Raw genomic sequence first — 20,104 nt, 5'->3', positions numbered from 1 at the left:
TCTTATCATTACACCAGCTGGCATAGCTCCTTGAAGAAACTGGTTCCCTAGCCCCAGGTTTGTTACCTTCCAATCCTGTTCTCATGGTTCTGGAAGGCATTCTTCCTAAACACAGCTTAAAGCCTTGTGGAAACACCTTCCACTGTTTCCCGTGACCTACAAATTTACGTGTGAAGTTACATTAGCCTGGGACTCCAGCTCCCCTCTGCTCTATCCCCACAGCTTCCCACCGGAAGCTATAGTGTCCCGTCACCTGTCCTGCCTGAGTCCATGGGCATGCCAGAGAGTGTCTCTGTCTACGAATTGCCGGTAGGAGCCTAGCCACTTTCTGAGGCAGGGGCCCTTGGTCTTCTTTGTCCCATAGCAGTCTAGAGACATGTTTCTCAGAATAATGTTTTTAAATGCTTGAAATTAATGCAGGAAATGAACAGGGTTCAAAAGAAGTATATTGATAGTTATCAAAATATATAACAAAATTATGATGTCTTTCTTTTCATATTTAAATAAGTTCCAGCAAAAGTCTAAAAATTACTGTAATTTGAAGTGCTGTTGGGCATAAATGATATTTTAGGATATCTATAACCAAATGTAATATGAAAATACCCATAATTTCTATTGGTAAAAAAAAAACTAATGCTACTTTGTAATAGAAGGAAATATTAGATTTTGGTTAAGGGTTAGTGAAAACAATTTTTTCCCCCATCCAAGTTCACAGAGCCCTGAATTCCACTCATGGACTCAGGTTATGAGCTCCTGCTTTTAGGCCTGGCCTAACTCTCCTCTTCTTCTTGAGTCTGCCCACCCTTCCCTCCTTCTTTCTTTCCTTCCTTCCTTCCAGATTTTATTTGTTTGAAATAGAGAGAGAGAGAGAGAGCATGAGCATGAGCAGAGGGGAAGGGAGGGGCAGGGGGAGGGGGAGAAGCTAGCTCTCTGCTGAGTAAAAAAAAAAGCCTGGGACCATAACTTGAGCTGAAGGCAGATGCTTGACTGACTGAGCCACACAGATGCCCCTCCTTGAGCCCTTTCTACCTTAATTTTCCCAATGGCTATGATCTTACCTCTCTTTTTCTCTTTTCAAAAATTATGTTTCGGGGCGCCTGGGTGGCTCAGTGGGTTAAGCCGCTGCCTTCGGCTCAGGTCATGATCTCAGGGTCCTGGGATCGAGTCCCGCATCAGGCTCTCTGCTCAGCAGGGAGCCTGCTTCCCTCTCTCTCTCTCTCTCTCTCTGCCTGCCTCTCCGTCTACTTGTGATCTCTCTCTCTGTCAAATAAATAAATAAAATCTTTAAAAAAAATTATGTTTCACTTGATATAGATACTTGAAATACACTTACTGTATCCTACTTTTTAGGCTGTAAGGGAAGGTGCTGTTTTTTTTTGATTCCTCCTGTGGCTAACAGCATTTTGCCTCATAGCACACACGGGCCGGAAGGCGTGCGGCAGGCACTATTTGAATCAATCAGTGAGTCTAAGGGCTTTCTTGCCGGCCCCCCCCAGATCACCTATTATGACTATGATTTCACCTCTCTTTGGCAGGCTGTAAGGTCCTAAATATGTAGACAGGACTCCTAAACACTCCATATTTTGAGTATAAATTACTGAAGTTAGGCAACAAAGTGTTCTCTTCTTTCACTTCTCTTTAGAGTACTTCTCTTTAGGACACTCAGCTGGGGCTACTGACTGACAGATCCCCGGGACAGAGCAGCGGTCCAGTCACCCCGTCACACTGGGGTATCTGCATGATACAGGCACGGTTCCTGCCTTCACGGAGCACTGAGTCCAGCAGCTTCCCCCACCTGGTAGAGAGGAGCTGGGAATCTCTCAACCTTTCACGGGTTTTGCAAAGATGAGAAATATCTGGTGATTTCCTACGTAGGGGCACCTTGGTGACCTATGTAGGCAAGGCCAATGAAGATTTGCTCTGGCTTCCCATTTGTCTTACAGATGTGAGCCTGTGGTTCCCGTAGATGGGGAACTGAAATGTCATCTTCACTCCTAAGTGACACTGTCCTTGCATATGATGTCAGAGATTAAAATCCCACCAAAGAGACTGTCTCAGGAAGGTCTGCTTCACATCTGGCTGCGTACTTCACTCTGAGCCCCACTGGGTCTACGATGGATCTGCCCCGGGATGGACACCAGTCCTTTGGTCTCACCAGCTTTTCCCCTAAACAGCTGCAGCCCAGGACTCCTGTGTGTCTTTTATTAAGAAAACTTCAAAAATAACAGAATAGGGGGTATCTAGCTAGTTCAGTTGGAAAAGCATGTGATTCTTGGTATCAGGGTCATGGATTTGAGTCCCAGACGGGTGTAGAGGTCACTTAAATAAGTAGACTTACAAAAAAAAAAAAAAAATCACAAAATAGTTCTTCCTTTTCGAATGGTGAGAGCATAATGATTTTCTCCCCTGATAATCACTCATAAAGGCACTGTGACCATTTGCTTTGGCATAAATCCACCACTGGCAGCATTTTTCATGCTCAACATCATATCAAGTGACTCTGAGGACAGTAGGGGTATACTCTCTCTCCCCGAGAACCAAGACAGATGACACATTCACTCAGATCAAAGGCTGGGCTTGGCACACTCTTTTTAAACTTACGGACATTTACATCCATCTCATTTGAATTTGTTCTTTTCGAGACACACTAGATATATGATATTAAATAAAAATAACTGAACGATAATGAGGAGGGCAACATGACTGTTTAATCTTTTGTTTCAAAGAATTATGACATATACATCCTCATAAATAGTAAGATACCAATAGGCAGTCCCACACAACACATTGCCCTGCATGAACTTTTTGCTTCTACTACAGACCCTGTGCAGCTCCTGGTTTAAAGTCAACATTCTCATTACCACTGGGAACAAATACCTCTAATACAGTCCTCACATGCATGGGTCAATCATTCCTTCGCCCTTCTTCCTAACAGATCCCCTATGTGCCTTCAGCCACAGAGCCTCAGGGGCAGGTGACAGCACTCCCAGCTGCTGGGTGGGGACCCGAAGGGCCCAAGGCTTTGTGGTATGCCACCCAGCAGAATCAACATCACTGGTGAGCTTCTGAGAAATGTTAGCTCTGAGGCCCCAGCCCAAACCTACCGAATCAGACTCTGTTTTATAAGATCCCCAGGTGATCTGTGTGTCCACAGGGTTTCAAATGCACTGATCTAAGGGGAACACATTCCTCTTGACAGTGATTGGTTCAAGATTAGGCATGTGACTCAATTCAGGCCAACATGATGTGAAGAATGTTTTTGCTGGGAACTTCTCATTCTGAGACAAATCCCCACCCCGCACCCCCCTTCCCCGCCCCGCTGAATGTTGTGTGGGACAGGATGCCTAGGACTTCTGTAGCTACCTTGCTCCAGTCTAATGATAAAGCTGGCTCAGAGAGGAGGGCAAAGACAAAAAGCCCCACTGAAGTGAAGTTGGGGTGACTCCATCAGGTCAATCCTGAAGTCTGTGGAACCAATGGAGCTCCAGTAAACTTCTTATTGCTTAGGCCTCCTTGGGTTGAGTTTTCAATTATCTGCCGCTGGAAAGCATCTTTCCAGCAAATCAGTGTCCCGTAAGCATTATAAAAAGAACAGAACCTCTAGACTTTGAGCTCAGCCACATGCTGAAGAGTCCAGACAAGTCAGTGCATTGATAGACTAGAGCAACAGTTTAGATACTTGCTTTGTGCGGGGAACTGACCCAGGAGGATTTCTGGTTCTGACAACCTGACAACCTTTGTTTGCTTTGCGCATTTCCAAAAGCTTTCTAAATCAGCCAGTTTAAGTGATCAACCAGGGGAAGTGCTGAACACTTTCCAAACTGTTTTAACCAGAGTGGTCAGCAGTTGCTTTCCCCAGAAGCCACATGGATGTCATTTCCTGTAAAGACAATGGGAGACTAATTGTTCAGCCTCAGACTCCAGTAGGGAAGGCAACCTGTGACATGTAATTACTGGCAGGGTAAATAAAAATAAATAGGGTATTGAAAAGCTTGAGGATCTCAGAATCTGCTTCTGGATCTACTCCAGTAACTCGGGGAAAAGTTAAAAAAAAAAAGCACCAGCTGGTCTAGGAAAAGATTTGAGGGGCTAGCAACTTAGGTAGTCATCTATAGCATTTTTACATACCCTGGTATTTATAAAAGACCTTCCCAAGGAGACCAAATAGAGCCGCTCTTGTAGAAAACCATATAGGACTCTGGTGTAATTTTGCTTCATATACGGGGGTGATGTAGTCAAGGAGGCCGGGCGTCTAACTGGACATTCTCTCTTCTCTGTGTTATAGCTTCTTAGCCACAACAGGATATTTTGAGGACGGGTTTGCTGTGTTGGCTTGATGAAGAAGGTGCTTTCAATTTCTATCATGGAGTGAAATTAGTTGGTTCTCCACAGAATGTTCTTAGGTTCTATCACCTCAGGTCTTCTTTTCTCTCGAAACCTTTTTGCTTTCTCTTCCCTGGTACCTTATATGCTTCCAAAGCTCCAACCATCACCCCTTGTCATGAGTTTCAAACCACACCCCTAAATCTATCACCCATGTTCCCAGTTCCTCTACTGCCTCCTAGACATAACACACTCTGAAAGCGGGGACTTCATTTTGGTCGCTGCTATATTATCAATGCTTAGCACAGTGGCTGGCACTGAGTATTACCTGTCTGTTGAAGGAATCAGTGAAAGCCCTCATGCAGAGTCTTAGGATGGCTCACAGAAGTTCTTGCTATTACCTCCTAACTGGCCTCTCTGACTTTGGTCTCTCCTTTTTCCACTCTATTGACATGCATGAAAGCTCTGAATTATAACTCTGATCATGTCACTCCTAGAATGTCCCAGCTGGGAATGACTTATCAGTCCAGCCCTGTGTTTTCCAGGTGAGACACCAGTCCCACAGATATCAGGAGACTTGACTGTGGTCTTATGAACAGTGGGTGGCAGAGACAGGATTCTAACCCAGTGGTTCTTGCTCCCATGTCATTGACAAGTTGGAAATCTTCAATGGTCTTTCAGTAGAACCCAGTGCAGGGCTAAGAATGGAGGAGTCACTTAAAATATATTTGTTAATTGACTGGAAAAATGAATGGGTCACTTTTGCATGTACTAACGGATTTCAGTTTTTCTTAAAGTGGAATATTCTTTAAAGAAAGACAATTCCCCAGTAACAAAATGGAGAAGAGAAGAGTTGCTCCGGACCTCTGCCCTGCAGTGTTTCTGAACCAGCTCCTAGGAACCTCAGGGCTTGGTGGCATTGCAAACAAACAAACAAACAAAAACAATCAAACAAAAAAACAATGACTTACATAAACTCAAACTCTTCAGCTTTGTTCCCAAAGCCACCCACTATTATTCCAAACCCACCTCAACCTCATCTTCCATTTCTTCTTCCTCCTTCATGCCCAGTCTTACCAAAGCACTTGTTGTTCTGACACTTGCCCCTCCCCCGGGCCTTCATGTGCCCTGTTTCTTCCCTCTTAGGTGCTCTTACCTCCACCTGCAAGAATGGAGAACCAACCAGTCCCTCTGGTCCAACTCTAATATAAACCCCTCCCTGAAGTTCTTGCCCAATTTATTCCACTGGAATTAATCTCATTCTACTTGTACTTCTACTACAGAACTTACCATACCATCTGCTTCAAGGGAAAGAGTCAGCTCCTTGAGGGCAGGAACCTCCTCTAAATTTATCTTTGAACCACTAGCACCTTGCTTGATCCAATGCCTTGCACAGAAGAGGTACTTCTAGTCATCTTGTTGCATTTAAAGGGCATTATCCTTTTTGGTCCACCTCTGTAACCAAATTACATAAATTCTGTAATGGGGATTCCAAGTCTCCCTCTAGATAATACAGGCTGATGATAAAGCCAGCACACATTTGTGTGGAGCCCACTTGCTAAGAAACAGCTGTGGGAGTCTTTGCTGAGTTTTATTTTCAAAAGCAAGAAATGTGAGGGCAGGGAGAGTGACTCTCCCTCCCCTCCATAGCTCTCCTGTGGCTATGGCTGTTCTGCACAGCATGAGGCACAAGCCGGGCAGCTTGTGCACAAAGGTAACAATAGATTTAAAATACAGTCCTGATCCTTCCACGCTACCATATTCTCTGTGAGTCTAAAATCAATTGTCTGAAAAATTAAAGCGTTCCAAATGGTGGGATAATGCATTAAACAAGCTAGCGCACAAAGCCCAAGCACAGGGAGGAGGATGGGAACCAGAAAACACTGGTTCCCTAGGAAACCAAGCCCACTTTATGACTGACTGTGGCCTTCGTTCCTCTTGGGGGAAGAGAGGGATGCTCTGAGAAGGTACAACTGACCCATCTGCTTCCCCTGGTGCAAGGCCCTATTTCTTCTGGCTTCACTCCCACAAGTTTGGGAGACTTGAGCAAGGCTTGGTTGTTGCTTGTTTTATTATTTGCTGCAGGGGGAGTAAAGAGCAGAAGAAAAGAGGAGGAAGCCAGCCAGACAGAAAAAGAGATGAGCACAGAAGGCACTTGGCCAGAGAAAGAAATTACTGACCACACAGTGAGAGGGCAGGACGACAGAATACAAAAGGCCATTTCAGGGAGTTAGAGTCTCCCTGTGAGCAGGGCACCACCAAACCAGCAGATGAGTTTGTCCTCAGCGGCCCAAGAGGCCAGCTCTGAAGTCAGACTAGAGAGGTATACAGTTTGGGTTCACTGTCACAGATGGTTGGACTGAATCATGCAAAGGGATGCTGGAGGGGTTGGGTGGGGCTTTAGGGCACCCCCTCACCCCTGGTAGCTCCCATCAGGCCCAAGAGTAAGTAGTAATGATATAATTTCTAATAATAAGAATAAATCACTAAGTTTAAACCTTTGGGCTGAAGACGCCCAGTTTATTTGGGGAAGAAATCAATGTCACTGGAATAACTAATTAGTTGACTGTCAGAAGGAAAAATAAAGATTCTATTCTATAAGACTCATGAGAATGGGGGCGCCTGGGTGGCTCAGTGGGTTAAGCCACTGCCTTCGGCTCAGGTCATGATCTCAGGGTCCTGGGATCGAGTCCCGCATCGGGCTCTCTGCTCAGCAAGGAGCCTGCTTCCCTCTCTCTCTCTCTCTCTCTGCCTGCCTCTCTGTCTACTTGTGATCTCTCTCTGTCAAATAAATAAATAAAAATCTTAAAAAAAAAATTAAAAAAAAAAAAAGACTCATGAGAATGAAGTACAGATTTATAATAATCATGTCTTTTCTTAAATGAGTTAAAGAATGAACAATGAGTTTCTGTCAGGTGATCACATCACTTATGTATCAGGTAAAGAGAAAAGAGAAACTTTTTATAGTACATTTGAATCGTTTCTGACTTGTCCTTGTAAGTGAAGCTATTTCTAGGGATCTACAGTCCAGGGTCTGAACAGAAACACTGCTTTGCTATGATGCAGGAGCAGTTTCTGGACAAGTCCCTGAGCTATCTTCCAATCTGCATACTACTCCCAAGACCCTTCGAACAGACATTCTGCACTGGCTCCTGGGAAGGCCTGTGGAATGCACATGATATCACAACACTGCCAAGATCCAGGGTAATAATGATGTGTGCAGAGCCCCTGGGGTGTGTAGGCTGGCTACAATATTAGAATCCCAGAATCCTAAGGAAATGTTAAAGAATATCCAGTCCAGTAGTTTTAATGCCATTTTTAAAATATAAGAACCTTGTGAATTCATACACATGTGTCACATTTTCAAGGTTTATACTAAACACCAATATATTAAATGAAAGTAGAATATGACAGTCCCGGTTCAAGGGGGAAAAGGACTCAAAATGCTACCACCTGGGCCATCCTCCTCGCCCACTTGGCACTTCTGGGGAACCCTAATATTCTAAGAACACTGACCATCCAGATCTAGTCCCTGCCCCCACCCCGGATCTGCATCTTGTCTTCATTTCTTCCAACCAAGCACAGCCTCCCCATGTAGCACTGTGGGTGACCAAACATCACCTTTCTTCTATCAAGGGCCTATTTTTGCCTACCTCCAAGGGGTCCACATTACAAATGATTTCACCTCTCATAAAAATTGCATTCCTGAAGCAATAACTAGTTTATTTGCCTAGTGAGACCTCAACTTAAAGCTTAGCCCTGCTGTGCTTGCTTAACTTGAGAAAATTCCTTAATAACATAAAGTAGAAGCCCAGTAGAAGCTTTTCTTCTCTTCTCTGCCTCCTATTTCTTCCAACAATCTCCATCAAAGAAATATCAAATACCTAGGAATAAATCCAACAAAGAATAAGTCCAACACGAAACACTGAGAGAGATTGAAGACCTAAATAATAGAGGGTTATGCATGTAGAAGGACTGGCTATTTTTAAGATGTCAGTTCTCCCCGCTGCCCGGCAGGCTCACCTGGAGGAGTGTGTGACTCTAGATCTCAGGGTCATGAGTTTGAGCCCCATGTTGGATGTAGAAATTTTTTTTTTTTTGGTAAAATATTACACAATTTTTTATTATGAAATGAGAAAAATCTCATTTGTTACATTATAGAGATTACTTAAATGAAAATAAAACTTGAAAAAAAAGATGTCAGTTTTCCCCCAAATTGCATCTTCAATTTCAAAAAAATTTTTTTCCTGGTACAAACTGACAAGCAGATTCAAAAACTTACATGGAAACGTAAAACGCCGGGAGCCAAGATAATCCTGAAGAACAACAACAAGGCTGGAAGACTTACTCTACCAGATTCAAAATTCATTACAAAATAATTGTAATTTAGACAATGTGGTATTTGTTTAAGGATAAATAGGCCAATAAAACAAAACAAAAAAGGAGGTCCCAAAATAGACCTACAGAGATAGTCACCTAAATTATGACAAAGATGACACTGAAGTTCAGTAAGTTGTGCTGGGTCCACTGGGTGTCATGGGTTGAATTGTGTGCCCCAGAAAGATACACTGAAGTCCTAACCAACCCCCTCTCCCTGTACTTGAGAAGGTGACCTTATTTGGAAATAGTGCATTGTAGGTGTAATTCACTCAGTGAGGTCATAGTGGATTAGGGTGGGGCCTAAATCCAATATGACTAGAGTCCTTATAAGAAGGAAATTTAGACACAGGGAGACATGAGGGGAACAGGGTCATGTGGTAATGGGCACAGAGATCAGAACAATGTAGCTTGCAAGCCAAGGAGTGCCAAAGATTTACTGGCTATCACCAGAAGCCATGAAGGATTCTTCCCTAGAGCCTTCAGAGAGAGCATGGCCCTGTTCATACCTTGATTTTGAACTTTTAGCCACCAGAACTACGAAAGGACAAATTTCTGTGGTTTTAAGCCACCCAGTTTGCGGTACCGTTCATCAACGGTAGTCCTAGTTGATGAATACATTGGGTATCCATATGAAAAAATTATTCTTAATCTCTACCTTACACCATGTAAAGATCAATTCTACATGGGTGGTAGATCTAATTGTGAAAGGTAAAACATACCTTTAGAAGAAAACAGAGAACACCTTCACACTTTGCAAGAGGTGAAGATTTTTAAAGAACAGAACCAAAGAAAATGCTAATCATAAAGGGAAAATATGATAATTTGGAGTATATTAAAATTAAGCATCTCTTTGTCAAATGACATCAACAGAATCAAAAGCATGCCCACAGTGGGAGATAACTGCAATACTACATCCAGCAAATACCGCCTGCAAATCCATAAGGAAAAGTAGGCACCCAATAAAGAAATAGGCAAAAACTTTAGAAGAAATTTTGCAAAAAAGAAAACCCAAATGGCCATTAAACAGATTAAAAGATGCTTTAGTTATCAAAGAAAAATAGAGTAAAATCACAATGCTAGCAATACACACCTACCAAATTGCCTAAAATGACAAAGACTACAAAGTGTTGGTGAGGAGATGGAGTAAACGGAACTCTCGTACGAACGTTGATGAGAGTAAATTGATAAAGACACTGGAAAACTCACAGTATCTGAAAGCCGAACACAGCCATATCCTATGACCCAGGGTCTCACCATCAAGGGGTCTACCCTACAGATACGTTACATATGCTCACCCACTGATATGTACAAGAATGTTCCTGGTAGTGCTCTTTTTGATAGCCCCAAACTGGAGATGACATAAAAGTCCATGTGCAATAGAACAAGGGTTAAATACATTTTGGGGTAGTTATACGATACTACATAGCAGAGAGAATGAACAAAGTACAACTCATAACAACACGAGGAATCTTCCAAATATACTGTTAAGGGGAACACAAGATTACATGGTGCAATTTTATTTATGCGAAGTTCAAAATAGACAAAATCAATGTTGTTAGAAATAATGCTATTAGTTACTTTTGGTTGGAGTGGGGTGGTTAGGGACTGGGGGTCAAGGGGCTTTGGGTATTTGGGTGACATTCTTTCTCCATCTGGCTGCTGTTCACATAAGTGTTCACTTCATTAAAATTCAGTATCTGTGTGCTTAATTTCTGTGTGTTTCTATATGAATGTTATACTTCAGTTAAAAAAAAATCTTGGTGGTTAATGCAGTGAAACCAGAAACAAAACAGGGCTCTTACACGTACTGAAAGAAGAGAGAACAGCAATTTAATTTAAGCAAAATAATTTAAAAATTTGCTTTGCTAAAAGCTTAAAAAGTGCCGTTTCATTAAATTGTGTTTCTTATTCACTTAAGAGGACTCTCATGCCAAAGCTGTTTTATTATTATATGTTAGGATGGAATGAAGGGAACAGTTTCAAAATAAAATAACCTATTTTATTTGATTTCTTAGAGTGAAAATTTAGATATTAAGCCCATTTTCTTCATGTCAGTTAAAGTTTTCTGGGTCCTTGGTTTATAGTCTGAAGAATCCCTACATGGGAAAGCCCTGGGGATAATGGCGTTCTCCTTCTGTGCACACATGGCACTCAATTTCCCTTCCAGAGTCTCTCGGTGAGATTAGCTCATCCCTCCAGTGGAAGCGACAGCAGCTCAGCTTGCCTTCACAACCTGGTTGCCGGTAAATGTGGTTTCTACCTGACAGTCTAAAATACTCAAGATAACTCCCAGGACACTACTCCAGCGTTGGCCAACTTTGATGGCTCTTTGGATTCCTGCTATGTCACAGGCAGAGTCCTGACCTCCCTCAGAGCAGCCAGCATTAGAAGGATGGAGAGAGAATTCTGTCCCCTCGTCCTGGGGGACAGCTCAGCCCACACCTTCTACTGGGCCCTCTCCCTCTTCTGGTCAGTGTCTGGTGAGGGGCGAGCACATCGTCATTAGACGCGTGCTCTGTACAACTGCTCCAGCTACCGCTGAAATAAAGCCCTTGGAGCACAGAAACCAGACGGCCAGACTCTTGGCTTTCTCAGACAGCTTTGTTCTCTCAGACCCTCTGGGAGGGAGATTTGTTTGGGTGCTTACAGGGCATCCTGAGGCTGCAGGCAGTCCCCACAGGAGGTGAGAGCTGGCCACAGCCACCATGGCCTACATGGTGAGCTGAGAAAGAAACTATGTGAGGGGACTGTGGAGGATGTGGGGCTGCTCTGAGGGCAACCTCACGCACCCTCACCCTGAGAGGAAAGCGTGGGGACCGGGGCCCTAGATCTGAGCCACTATCCTCTATCTGCCTTGAGGAAACCTGGGCCTTTCTCTGGCCGCTCTATTTCCCTAAATATCAACTTCTAGAGACTTCTTTTTAGATTCAAGCTCTGTTGTTTTGGTGCAGACTTTCTGTGCTAATTCTATTCCTAACTTTATTGCCTGACAAACCATGCTTTCTGGGCGCTTTAAGAATATTTCCACATCCCTAGTTAGCGTTCCCTCTGGTAAAACGAAACAAACAAACAAACAAAAAACAACAACACTTGCTTTTTAGATAATTTTTTTTTTAACCCTGAATAACCATGGAGATTTTTCAGAATTTACATGGATTGAGGAAAATCATTCAGGCCAAATTCCTTGAGAGCCTTTTAGCTAGATCCTTTGGTTCTGCCACCAGGGAAGGGGTAGGCAAACTACAGCCTGTGGGCCAGATCTGGCCCACAGCCTGTTTTTGCCAGAGCCCATGAATTAAGAATGGTTTTTATATTTTTAAATTGCTGGGGGGAGAAAAGTCAAAAGAATATTTCATGACATGTAAAAATTACAAGAAATTCAAATTTCAGTGCTTATAAATGAAGTTGTATTGGAAAAGAGCCATACCCATTAATTTACCCATTGTCTCTGGCTGCTGTCACGATACAACAGAGCTGTTTTGGCAAAGACTCTGTGGGGCCACAGAGTCAAAAATACTTGCCATCTGGATATTTACAGAAGTTTGTTAATGCTTAAGCTTAGGTAACTGTTACGTGTTTGCAGAAGGTTGTCCCCTCTGATCTTCTTACTCTCCCACACATGTTTTCAGCCTCTGAGGCTGTCTCTACAGACAAAGGCAAATCCTAACACTGGTCCCAATTTCACACTAACCACCACAACCCACTAGAGAAGTGCCTTTCAACAGTCTGGTAATCAATATAGTGGACTGCAAAAATTGACTGAGTTGGTTGTGCCCAGCATTTTCTTTGATAAAATAACAGAAAAATATCAAGGGCGTTGTTGTGAACTGGATTATGTTCCCCTTGCCAATTCATATGTTGAAGTCTTTAAGTTTCCAGTACAACTGGTGTTCTTATAAGGGGAGATTAAGACATGCACAGAAGAGAGGCCATGTGAGGGGCAAAGACGGCTATCTGCAAGCCAATGAGAGGCCTCAGAAGAAGTCAACCCTGCTGACACTTTGATCTTGGGCCTCTAAGCTCCAGAAATGTGAGAAAATACATTGTTATTGTTTACACCACTCAGTTTGTGGTACATTGTTATGGCATCCCTAGCCAACCAATATAGGCATCATACATAATATTATTTGGTGAAATTTCCCTTTTCAGCCATGTATGCATGTGATATGGCTGTGATGTAAAAATGTATATTAAATCCTTTGTGTTAGATGAAAAATAAATTGACGAATACTATACGGGAGAGACATACACGTGCCAGGTACAAAATCACAGAGGGTTGCTCTAACTGAACCAAGACAAGAAAGCGGGGCGCGGATCCTTGCTGACCACATTATTTCATTCTCACAGCAGCCCTGTGCATGGCTTATGCTGTACAACGGCCTCACACAGGTGGCAGGGCCAGGTCTGACTCCAAAGCTTATGCTGTATTATTCCTTCTCATCAATCAGTTTGCACTTCTAAGTCCCTGAGAATAGGTGTAGTCTGACAGTACTAAGGGATCAAAAGAAAGGGGAAAACATTTACAAGTAAAAATAGCGCACTGACCAAGCACTCCCTGGTGCCAGGTACTGTGCTATGCTTTACGTAAATGACCTCACTTCATCCTTATCAACAACCCATAGGGTAGGTTCTGTTGTCCACAATTTTTAGCTGAGGAAGTCTGGAAAAAATTAATTAACTTGCCCAAGGTTACAAAGCTGGTAAATTGTAGACCCATGATTTGAACTCCCACTGGTCTGATATTTGAGCTAGAACTCTTGCCTACCACAGTCTCTCCTTTGGCCTGACTGTACTTATTGTCAGCCTAAGCATAGAACTGTTTGCTGGTAGTTTCCACATGGAGAAAAAAGATGCATACTCTTTGTTCATATATCCAATAAATACCAACTAACACATACCACAGGACCTGGGGGTAGGGATACAATAATGAACAAAACAGAATTCTTGCCATCATGGTGATCATTTGGAGAAGACTTTAATAATATAACCATATTGTGGTTATTGAAATCCTCTCGTGTGTGTCATGAGGAATAAGATTCAGGTGTGTGAAAGGCACAGACCAATGAAACTGAAGAAACTGTAGAAAACAAAGGAAGGTGGGTAAGGTCTACTAGGTATTTCTGGTAATTTTAATATCTCTGGCATCCAGGTTTGCTTATCATGTGGGCCTGTTGAGTCTCCAAGCTGACTGGAAATTTTTCAATGGCAGGGGGTACGTCATACTTTAAAATATCTCCTTTAGTCCTTGGCACAGTGCACAGTAGTTTGAATGTATTTACTTATTTTTAAGTTGTTTTCAAAAGAGATATACGGAGGTTACTCAAGGACTTTCAAGTCAGATGTAATGACAAGATTCAGACAGCCCTTGGGAAGTCCCAAGAGGATAGATAGATCCTGTCACATGGTATCTAGCATGTGAGCAAAGAACTAAACATTTAATGGGAAGAATTTTAGCTAAATCAAAGGAGATACCATTACAATGGTTAAGAATTTATAATGAATCCCTGGTCATAAGAGTGTGAAAAAAAATTACTCTAAGTGAAAGGAAACCAGGGTGTGGAGCATCAAGAATTTTAATATATTTGTGGCAAGTATTTTTCTTATGGTTTATTTTGGCTTTATTTAGGATTTTACATGTATAGAAACTTCATATTTTTAGTCAAATCTATTGATTTTTCATTAAGAAATAATCAAGGAGATAAGCAAATATTTACATAGCAGAATGTTTACTACATGTTATTTATAATAGCAAATATGAGAAAATTTAATTGCATTATAATAGGATGGTGAATGTTTAATTATGTCTATTCATACAGTGGAAAACCCCATAGTCATTATTTAATTATATTAGAAAATGACCATAATTTAATATTTAGTAAAATCAGGATCTAAACCCTACATATATATATATATTTATATATGATGCACATCCCCCCACACAAAGGAGGGGAAATAAACAGGAGCTTAACATTGTTATCGCAATAGAGTGGGATTAAGAGATGTTTTAATTTTCTTGTTTACAGCTCACTGTATTTTCTACAATGAGTATATATATTAAAGCCAGGAAAAAAATAACCATTAGAAATAATCTTAAATCAAAGAGAACGTTTGCATATAGTTTCCCCATTCCACACCTCTGATTTGCTGATGGTCTTGGCCGCCAGAGGCCTTTGGCCACTTTGACACATATGGATAATTCTGGTAATGTTATTTAAAAAAGAAAAAAAAATTAAAATATGTATTTTTTTTAAAAGATTTTATTTATTTATTTGACAGACAGAGATCACAAGTAGGCAGAGAGAGAGGAGGAAGCAGGCTCCCCGCTGAGCAGAGAGCTCGATTCGGGGCTCGATCCCAGGACACTGGGATCACCACCAGAGGCGAAGGCAGAGGCTTTAACCCACTGAGCCACCCAGGCGCCCCTAAAATATGTATTTTTAACACTTACCTGCAATGAGTTTTCAAAATAGATTTGGCCGTGGCCAGGGCAGTCACAAGGATGTGATGATGAATTATAATGAATTACAAGGCTTTGACAATACTTTCATTCACAAGCCTTTATCGAGTACCTGTCATGCTCCAAGTACTCTGTGGGGTACTGACAGGTTAAGTTGGGTCTCTGGGAACAAATTGCCCCATCGGGCTAACACTGGCCCTACACACCCAGACTCCAGCTAGGATCCAGCTGCGATCCAGCTGCGGGCAGGGCTGGGCAGTAATCCTGCAGGTCTGCCCTCAATCCTCCCGCCTCTTCTGGGCCAGGGTCTGCAGCTCTGAGGAAAGCTGGCTTCACCTCCCCAGCGCCGGCCGCCTCATTTGTAAAACAAGAATAATCCTGCCCCAGTTCCCAGTGCTATGGCGAAGAAAAAGTAAAAAGCTTGTTTCTATCTATTCAGTGCCAGATAGATTCTACCTGTTAATAGCCAGCATTGCTTCCTTCCTTTGGAAACTGTGTATTTATTCTTAAAAAAAAAAAAAAAAGAAAAAAAGAAAAAAAAGGGAGGGGTTGGAGATGAGGTTTACTGTTAAAGGGCTATTCTGTATTTTTCTCCCTTAGAATATGTAGATGAATAATTACAGAAATAAAAACTTGTGTCTCAACCTCCAACAAAAGCAGAGGAAACTCAAAGTTCTTGCAAGGTCTGACGACGACATTCCAAGGACAGAACTAGGCGAGATGCTGCCAGTCTTTAGGGAAATGATTCAATTATAACCAGCACTTCAAAACCTAATAAAAATTAACTTATTGTTTTCCATCTCCCCATGTTGGGTAGGATGATTTTCCAAAGAACAACATTTAAAAACACACAAGTGTTGGGGCGCCTAGGTGGCTCAGTGGGTTAAGCCGCTGCCCTCAGCTCAGGTCATGATCTCAGGGTCCTGGCGTTGAGTCCCCCATCAGGCTTTCTGCTAAGCAGGGAGCCTGCTTCCCCCTCTCTCTCTCGGCCTGCCTTTCTGCCTACTTGTGATCTCTGTCTGTCAAATAAATAAATAAAATCTTCAAAAAAAAACACACACACAAGTGTTAATCCAAATGTTACAAAATCTCAACCTTTCTAAGAAAGACGAACGAGCACTGAAAGGACACCATACAGTATGCCCAAATCAGACATAAATATGAAAATACCCCTTCTCTCACTCAAACTGAACTCATCTTCCAAACATTGGGAATATTTGTGTAATAAGCCCTATTACAGGCAGAAGAAGAGGTAGGGAGGGAGCAGGCAAGACAGAAGGAGAAACACACAGACCCCAAAATGGGGCACATCACGAGAGAAGTTTTCCTGGATCAGCTATCTGGTGAACACACAAGCAGTGTACAAAAACACGCAGCGAGAACGGGCAGCGCTAACACCTCGTGTTTGCATTTTACCTGAAAGATTAAGAGTATTTTCAAGGTGTTTCTATACCGTCTTCCGATTCTTTGTGGTTCTTCTACCATAGCAAGGATTGGTAAATGGAGGATTTCAACAGCTTTACGCATACCCGGACTGACTCCCCCCAACTCTCCACTGTTCATTTTAGGAACATTATCTGTCAATAACCACACAAATAGCTCAGGTGAAGCCAAAACCTCTACTTTTCTTTGTCTTATGGGTGACAATGGGTATGGTTTCTGTCCCACTTCCGGTGCCTTCTCCAGTGTTGTGATGCCGCGTCCCAAGTACTCCAGCAGCCCCCCGATGGATGGAAGCGTGCAGGAATGGCGGGCACAAGGTTAAGCCTCCCAACACTGACATTGCCTGCGTCGGACAAAGCTCGCAACTTCCAGCCTGGGTGGAGCAGAACTGTATGAGTGGCTACAGCGTTTATTTCCAAGGACTTGGGCATGTTGTGGTGATACATCCAGTAATTGCTCAATTTTTTAAAAAGGAGTTGTAAAAATCGTATTTAAAATGCTTGTTGATGCCCTGTGGGTATGAGTCACTTTGCAAAGCAGGATCAAAATGGAATCCTCTGTTACTGGCTCCTGCCGGTTCTTTGATTCTAAACAATTTTATAAATGTTAATGGGAGTTACGCATACATCAATGAGAGAATAAATTCCTTGGGTTTAGTGGCATTTCAACTAATGGTAATAGCAACGTAAAATGTTTTCTAATTCTTTTTCCAGGTAATGACACACTACCCCAGCAGAGCTGAAGATGAGGCCCAGGTCTCACCCCCCGGGGTGGGGAGGACTAGGGGGATGGCAGAAAGAAGGCTCTCCAGCTGGTCGGAGGCCTGCCCGAGGCTCTGCAGAAGTCCTCTGCGAAGCGCGTGGGAGCACAGCCGGAGGGACAGACACAACTCGCCCAAGAGACGATGAACGTGATGAAGAGAGGAAGAGAAAACTCACAAGGAGCGAGTCTGACGCAGAAGGAATTTACTATAATCTAAAACGGGAATGACTGCTGCCGTGCTTCTTAAATCTGTCACGGGATCATTTCCTTTTTTTTCAGAGCATAAGTTAATACTATTCATTGACTTCCAAAAATACCCACCAAGATGAAAATGGGAATTTAAGTTCCAGGGATGATGCAGCAGGATTCCTAATGAATAGGTTAGTTTGCAGTGACACAGAGCTCTGCCTTGAATTTCTGGAAACCCAGCTTGCGATTTAACCCTCTCTTGCCCGGGCCTGAAGGCCTGTCCTCAACTCTTCCCATGGGAAACCAGGTGCCGATGATCGATACTTGTGAGGATGGGGTGGGATGCCATGGGGGCCTACAGCAGAGACAAGTGTAAATTGCAAAGGCCTACATTCCACCATTCAGGAAGAGAATGGATTAACGTTCTCATCTAGGAATCTCCTCAGTATTTGCTGTTCCATACTTAATCACCTTAGACCTCCTTATAATTTTATCCTAGTAACAGATACTGAGAAGACCTCTGCCCATGAATAAGACCCCACAACATTGAAGACCAGACACAAGGGACATCTGCTCTTAGCCACCGAGAGTCTGGTGTTGTAGTGATGTGGAAGCACTACGTGCATCCCTTGTCCTGCTGCTGGGGCTAAGCTCCCCTCTAGCCTCTGGCAGCAACAGGGCAGTGCCCCAATTGTTTGCTCAGCAGTCACCTCCCACTTGGCAATTTCTGGAGCACTTTGGATTTTGAGGGTTTTGCATTTAGACATTCCAATGTAAACTGTTTCCCAAATAACCAAGGCAGGGGTCCATACACCGTGGGCATTATATGAGGATTAGAGAGCTTTGCGAGGGAGTTCTTCCAGTAATATCTGCCTACAGGGAATACACGGAAACAGAATTCAGAAACTCTTAGGATGTGTAGTTTAACTGAACAAATATTTATAGGGAGAAAAACTTGCTGGCTCGGGAAATGAGTACCAAAATTCGAGAGAATTTCTCTACCAGTCACTCGGATACATCTGGGATGGCATCATTCATTCTATGAATTATCAGAAACCTGAGGGGTCTTCCCAGTGATCCAGGTCATACTAGAGAAAATGAACCAATGACACAAATAGCAAGTAAAGAGAATAAAGTATCCAAAACCATATTAGCCTTCAAGACATCTGAGATACACCCACATGTCAAACTGACTTACCAATGCAATACTTAACCACTGACTATTTGCCAAGCTCAATGCAGAGTCGGTTTTGAAGAAACTGGGTAAAACTCCTAGATTTCCCAACCATACATGTTTTTCTTGGCTATGAAACTGGAAAATTTGGGACCAGAAGATGACCAAAATCCAGCTGAAGTTTTTCTAAGTGAGAAAAATGACAACTAAGGAAACTGTTTACCCACTTTTCTCCAGAAAAAGACCCCATCCGCTTTGGGAACTATTTCCTGGATCAGTCGGCCTCCAAACAGCAAGTTCCCACTGACCTTTAGAGACCACTGGGAGTTTCAAGGGCATGCTGCTGCTTCCTCCTCCGAGCACTGTTCTGGGCTAATTTATAGTTTTTTGGATTTTCTAAATCAGGTACCTTTAGGGGTACATACATATCTGGCTCTTTTAAAAGTAGGAATTCAATCAGTTTAACTATTTGGGCTTCATTTAAAAAATTTCCTTTCGAAACCATGCTGCTTTTGTGGCTTGACTCTGGAAGGGAGGTTTCTTCCATCCTATGGGTCATTTTTGTAAGTCAACAAGTAACTCTAATAAATGTCCAAGAGGCTTTCTTATTCGCAAGCTACGCAGATTTGAGGACCACAGTTTACAAAGCCAGTCAGCTCCTGGCCAGTTGCATTCCCATAGATCCTTCACTTTTTTACTTTCCTGTTCTCCAGTCTGCAAAGTATGGAGATGTATGATTCTTGGGACCATCAGGGAAGAAAGTTACCCACTTCATAATGTTTTCAGCTGGTGTGGGTGTGGGGGGTGGAGGAGGAACCTGAGTAACAGGTGTCTTGGTTTCTGGCTCTAGCTGGTTCCTGTTTAACACTATCGCTCCTGAGATCATAAAGCAGCGATCTGCCAAGGATAATTTCATTTTTGCAGCAAACAGTGCAAACTGTAGCAGCACCTGAAGAAATAATGTGTGGAGGAGCATGTGGGATTTCAGCTTCCCAAAAAGCCATGCAACGTTAACGTGGGATATTTTGCTTTCCAAGAAAACATCGCAAATATCCACCATGTCAGGAATGGGGCAAACCACATGAGTGGAGAAGAAGAAAAGCATCTTCTTTCCCATAAATGACCTTCTCCCCTCTAAATAGTTTCCCACGTGCTAATTTACTGAGAGGCTAAGACAGTGTGGACACAGCTATGGGTTCACTGAAGTAGTCTTATCCTCAAATCCACAGTTTACATCAAAAGCTGCTAAAGTAAACAAAAAAAACTTAAAAAAAATTTCATTCCTGCATATTTAAAAGCCAGGAAAAGGCACAGTGGTCCTGAAAGTATAGGAAGGCCTTGCTTAAGGATTCAGAAGAAAAAGCAGGGTCAATTCA

General features: G+C 42.7%; 1 protein-coding gene across 5 annotated transcripts in view; it reads right to left on the bottom strand.

Moving 5' to 3' along the window:
• The window catches only part of LOC111158275 (FYN proto-oncogene, Src family tyrosine kinase), a 209,337-nt gene that overhangs the window by 115,834 nt on the left and 73,399 nt on the right, over nt 1–20,104 (bottom strand). The window lies entirely within an intron of this gene.

Source organism: Enhydra lutris, unplaced genomic scaffold (genome assembly GCF_002288905.1).
Source record: "Enhydra lutris kenyoni isolate GAN:26980312 unplaced genomic scaffold, ASM228890v2 scaffoldscaffold58, whole genome shotgun sequence".
In the NCBI taxonomy this organism is placed as follows: domain Eukaryota; kingdom Metazoa; phylum Chordata; class Mammalia; order Carnivora; family Mustelidae; genus Enhydra; species Enhydra lutris.
This window is presented reverse-complemented; position numbering and strand designations above follow the sequence as displayed.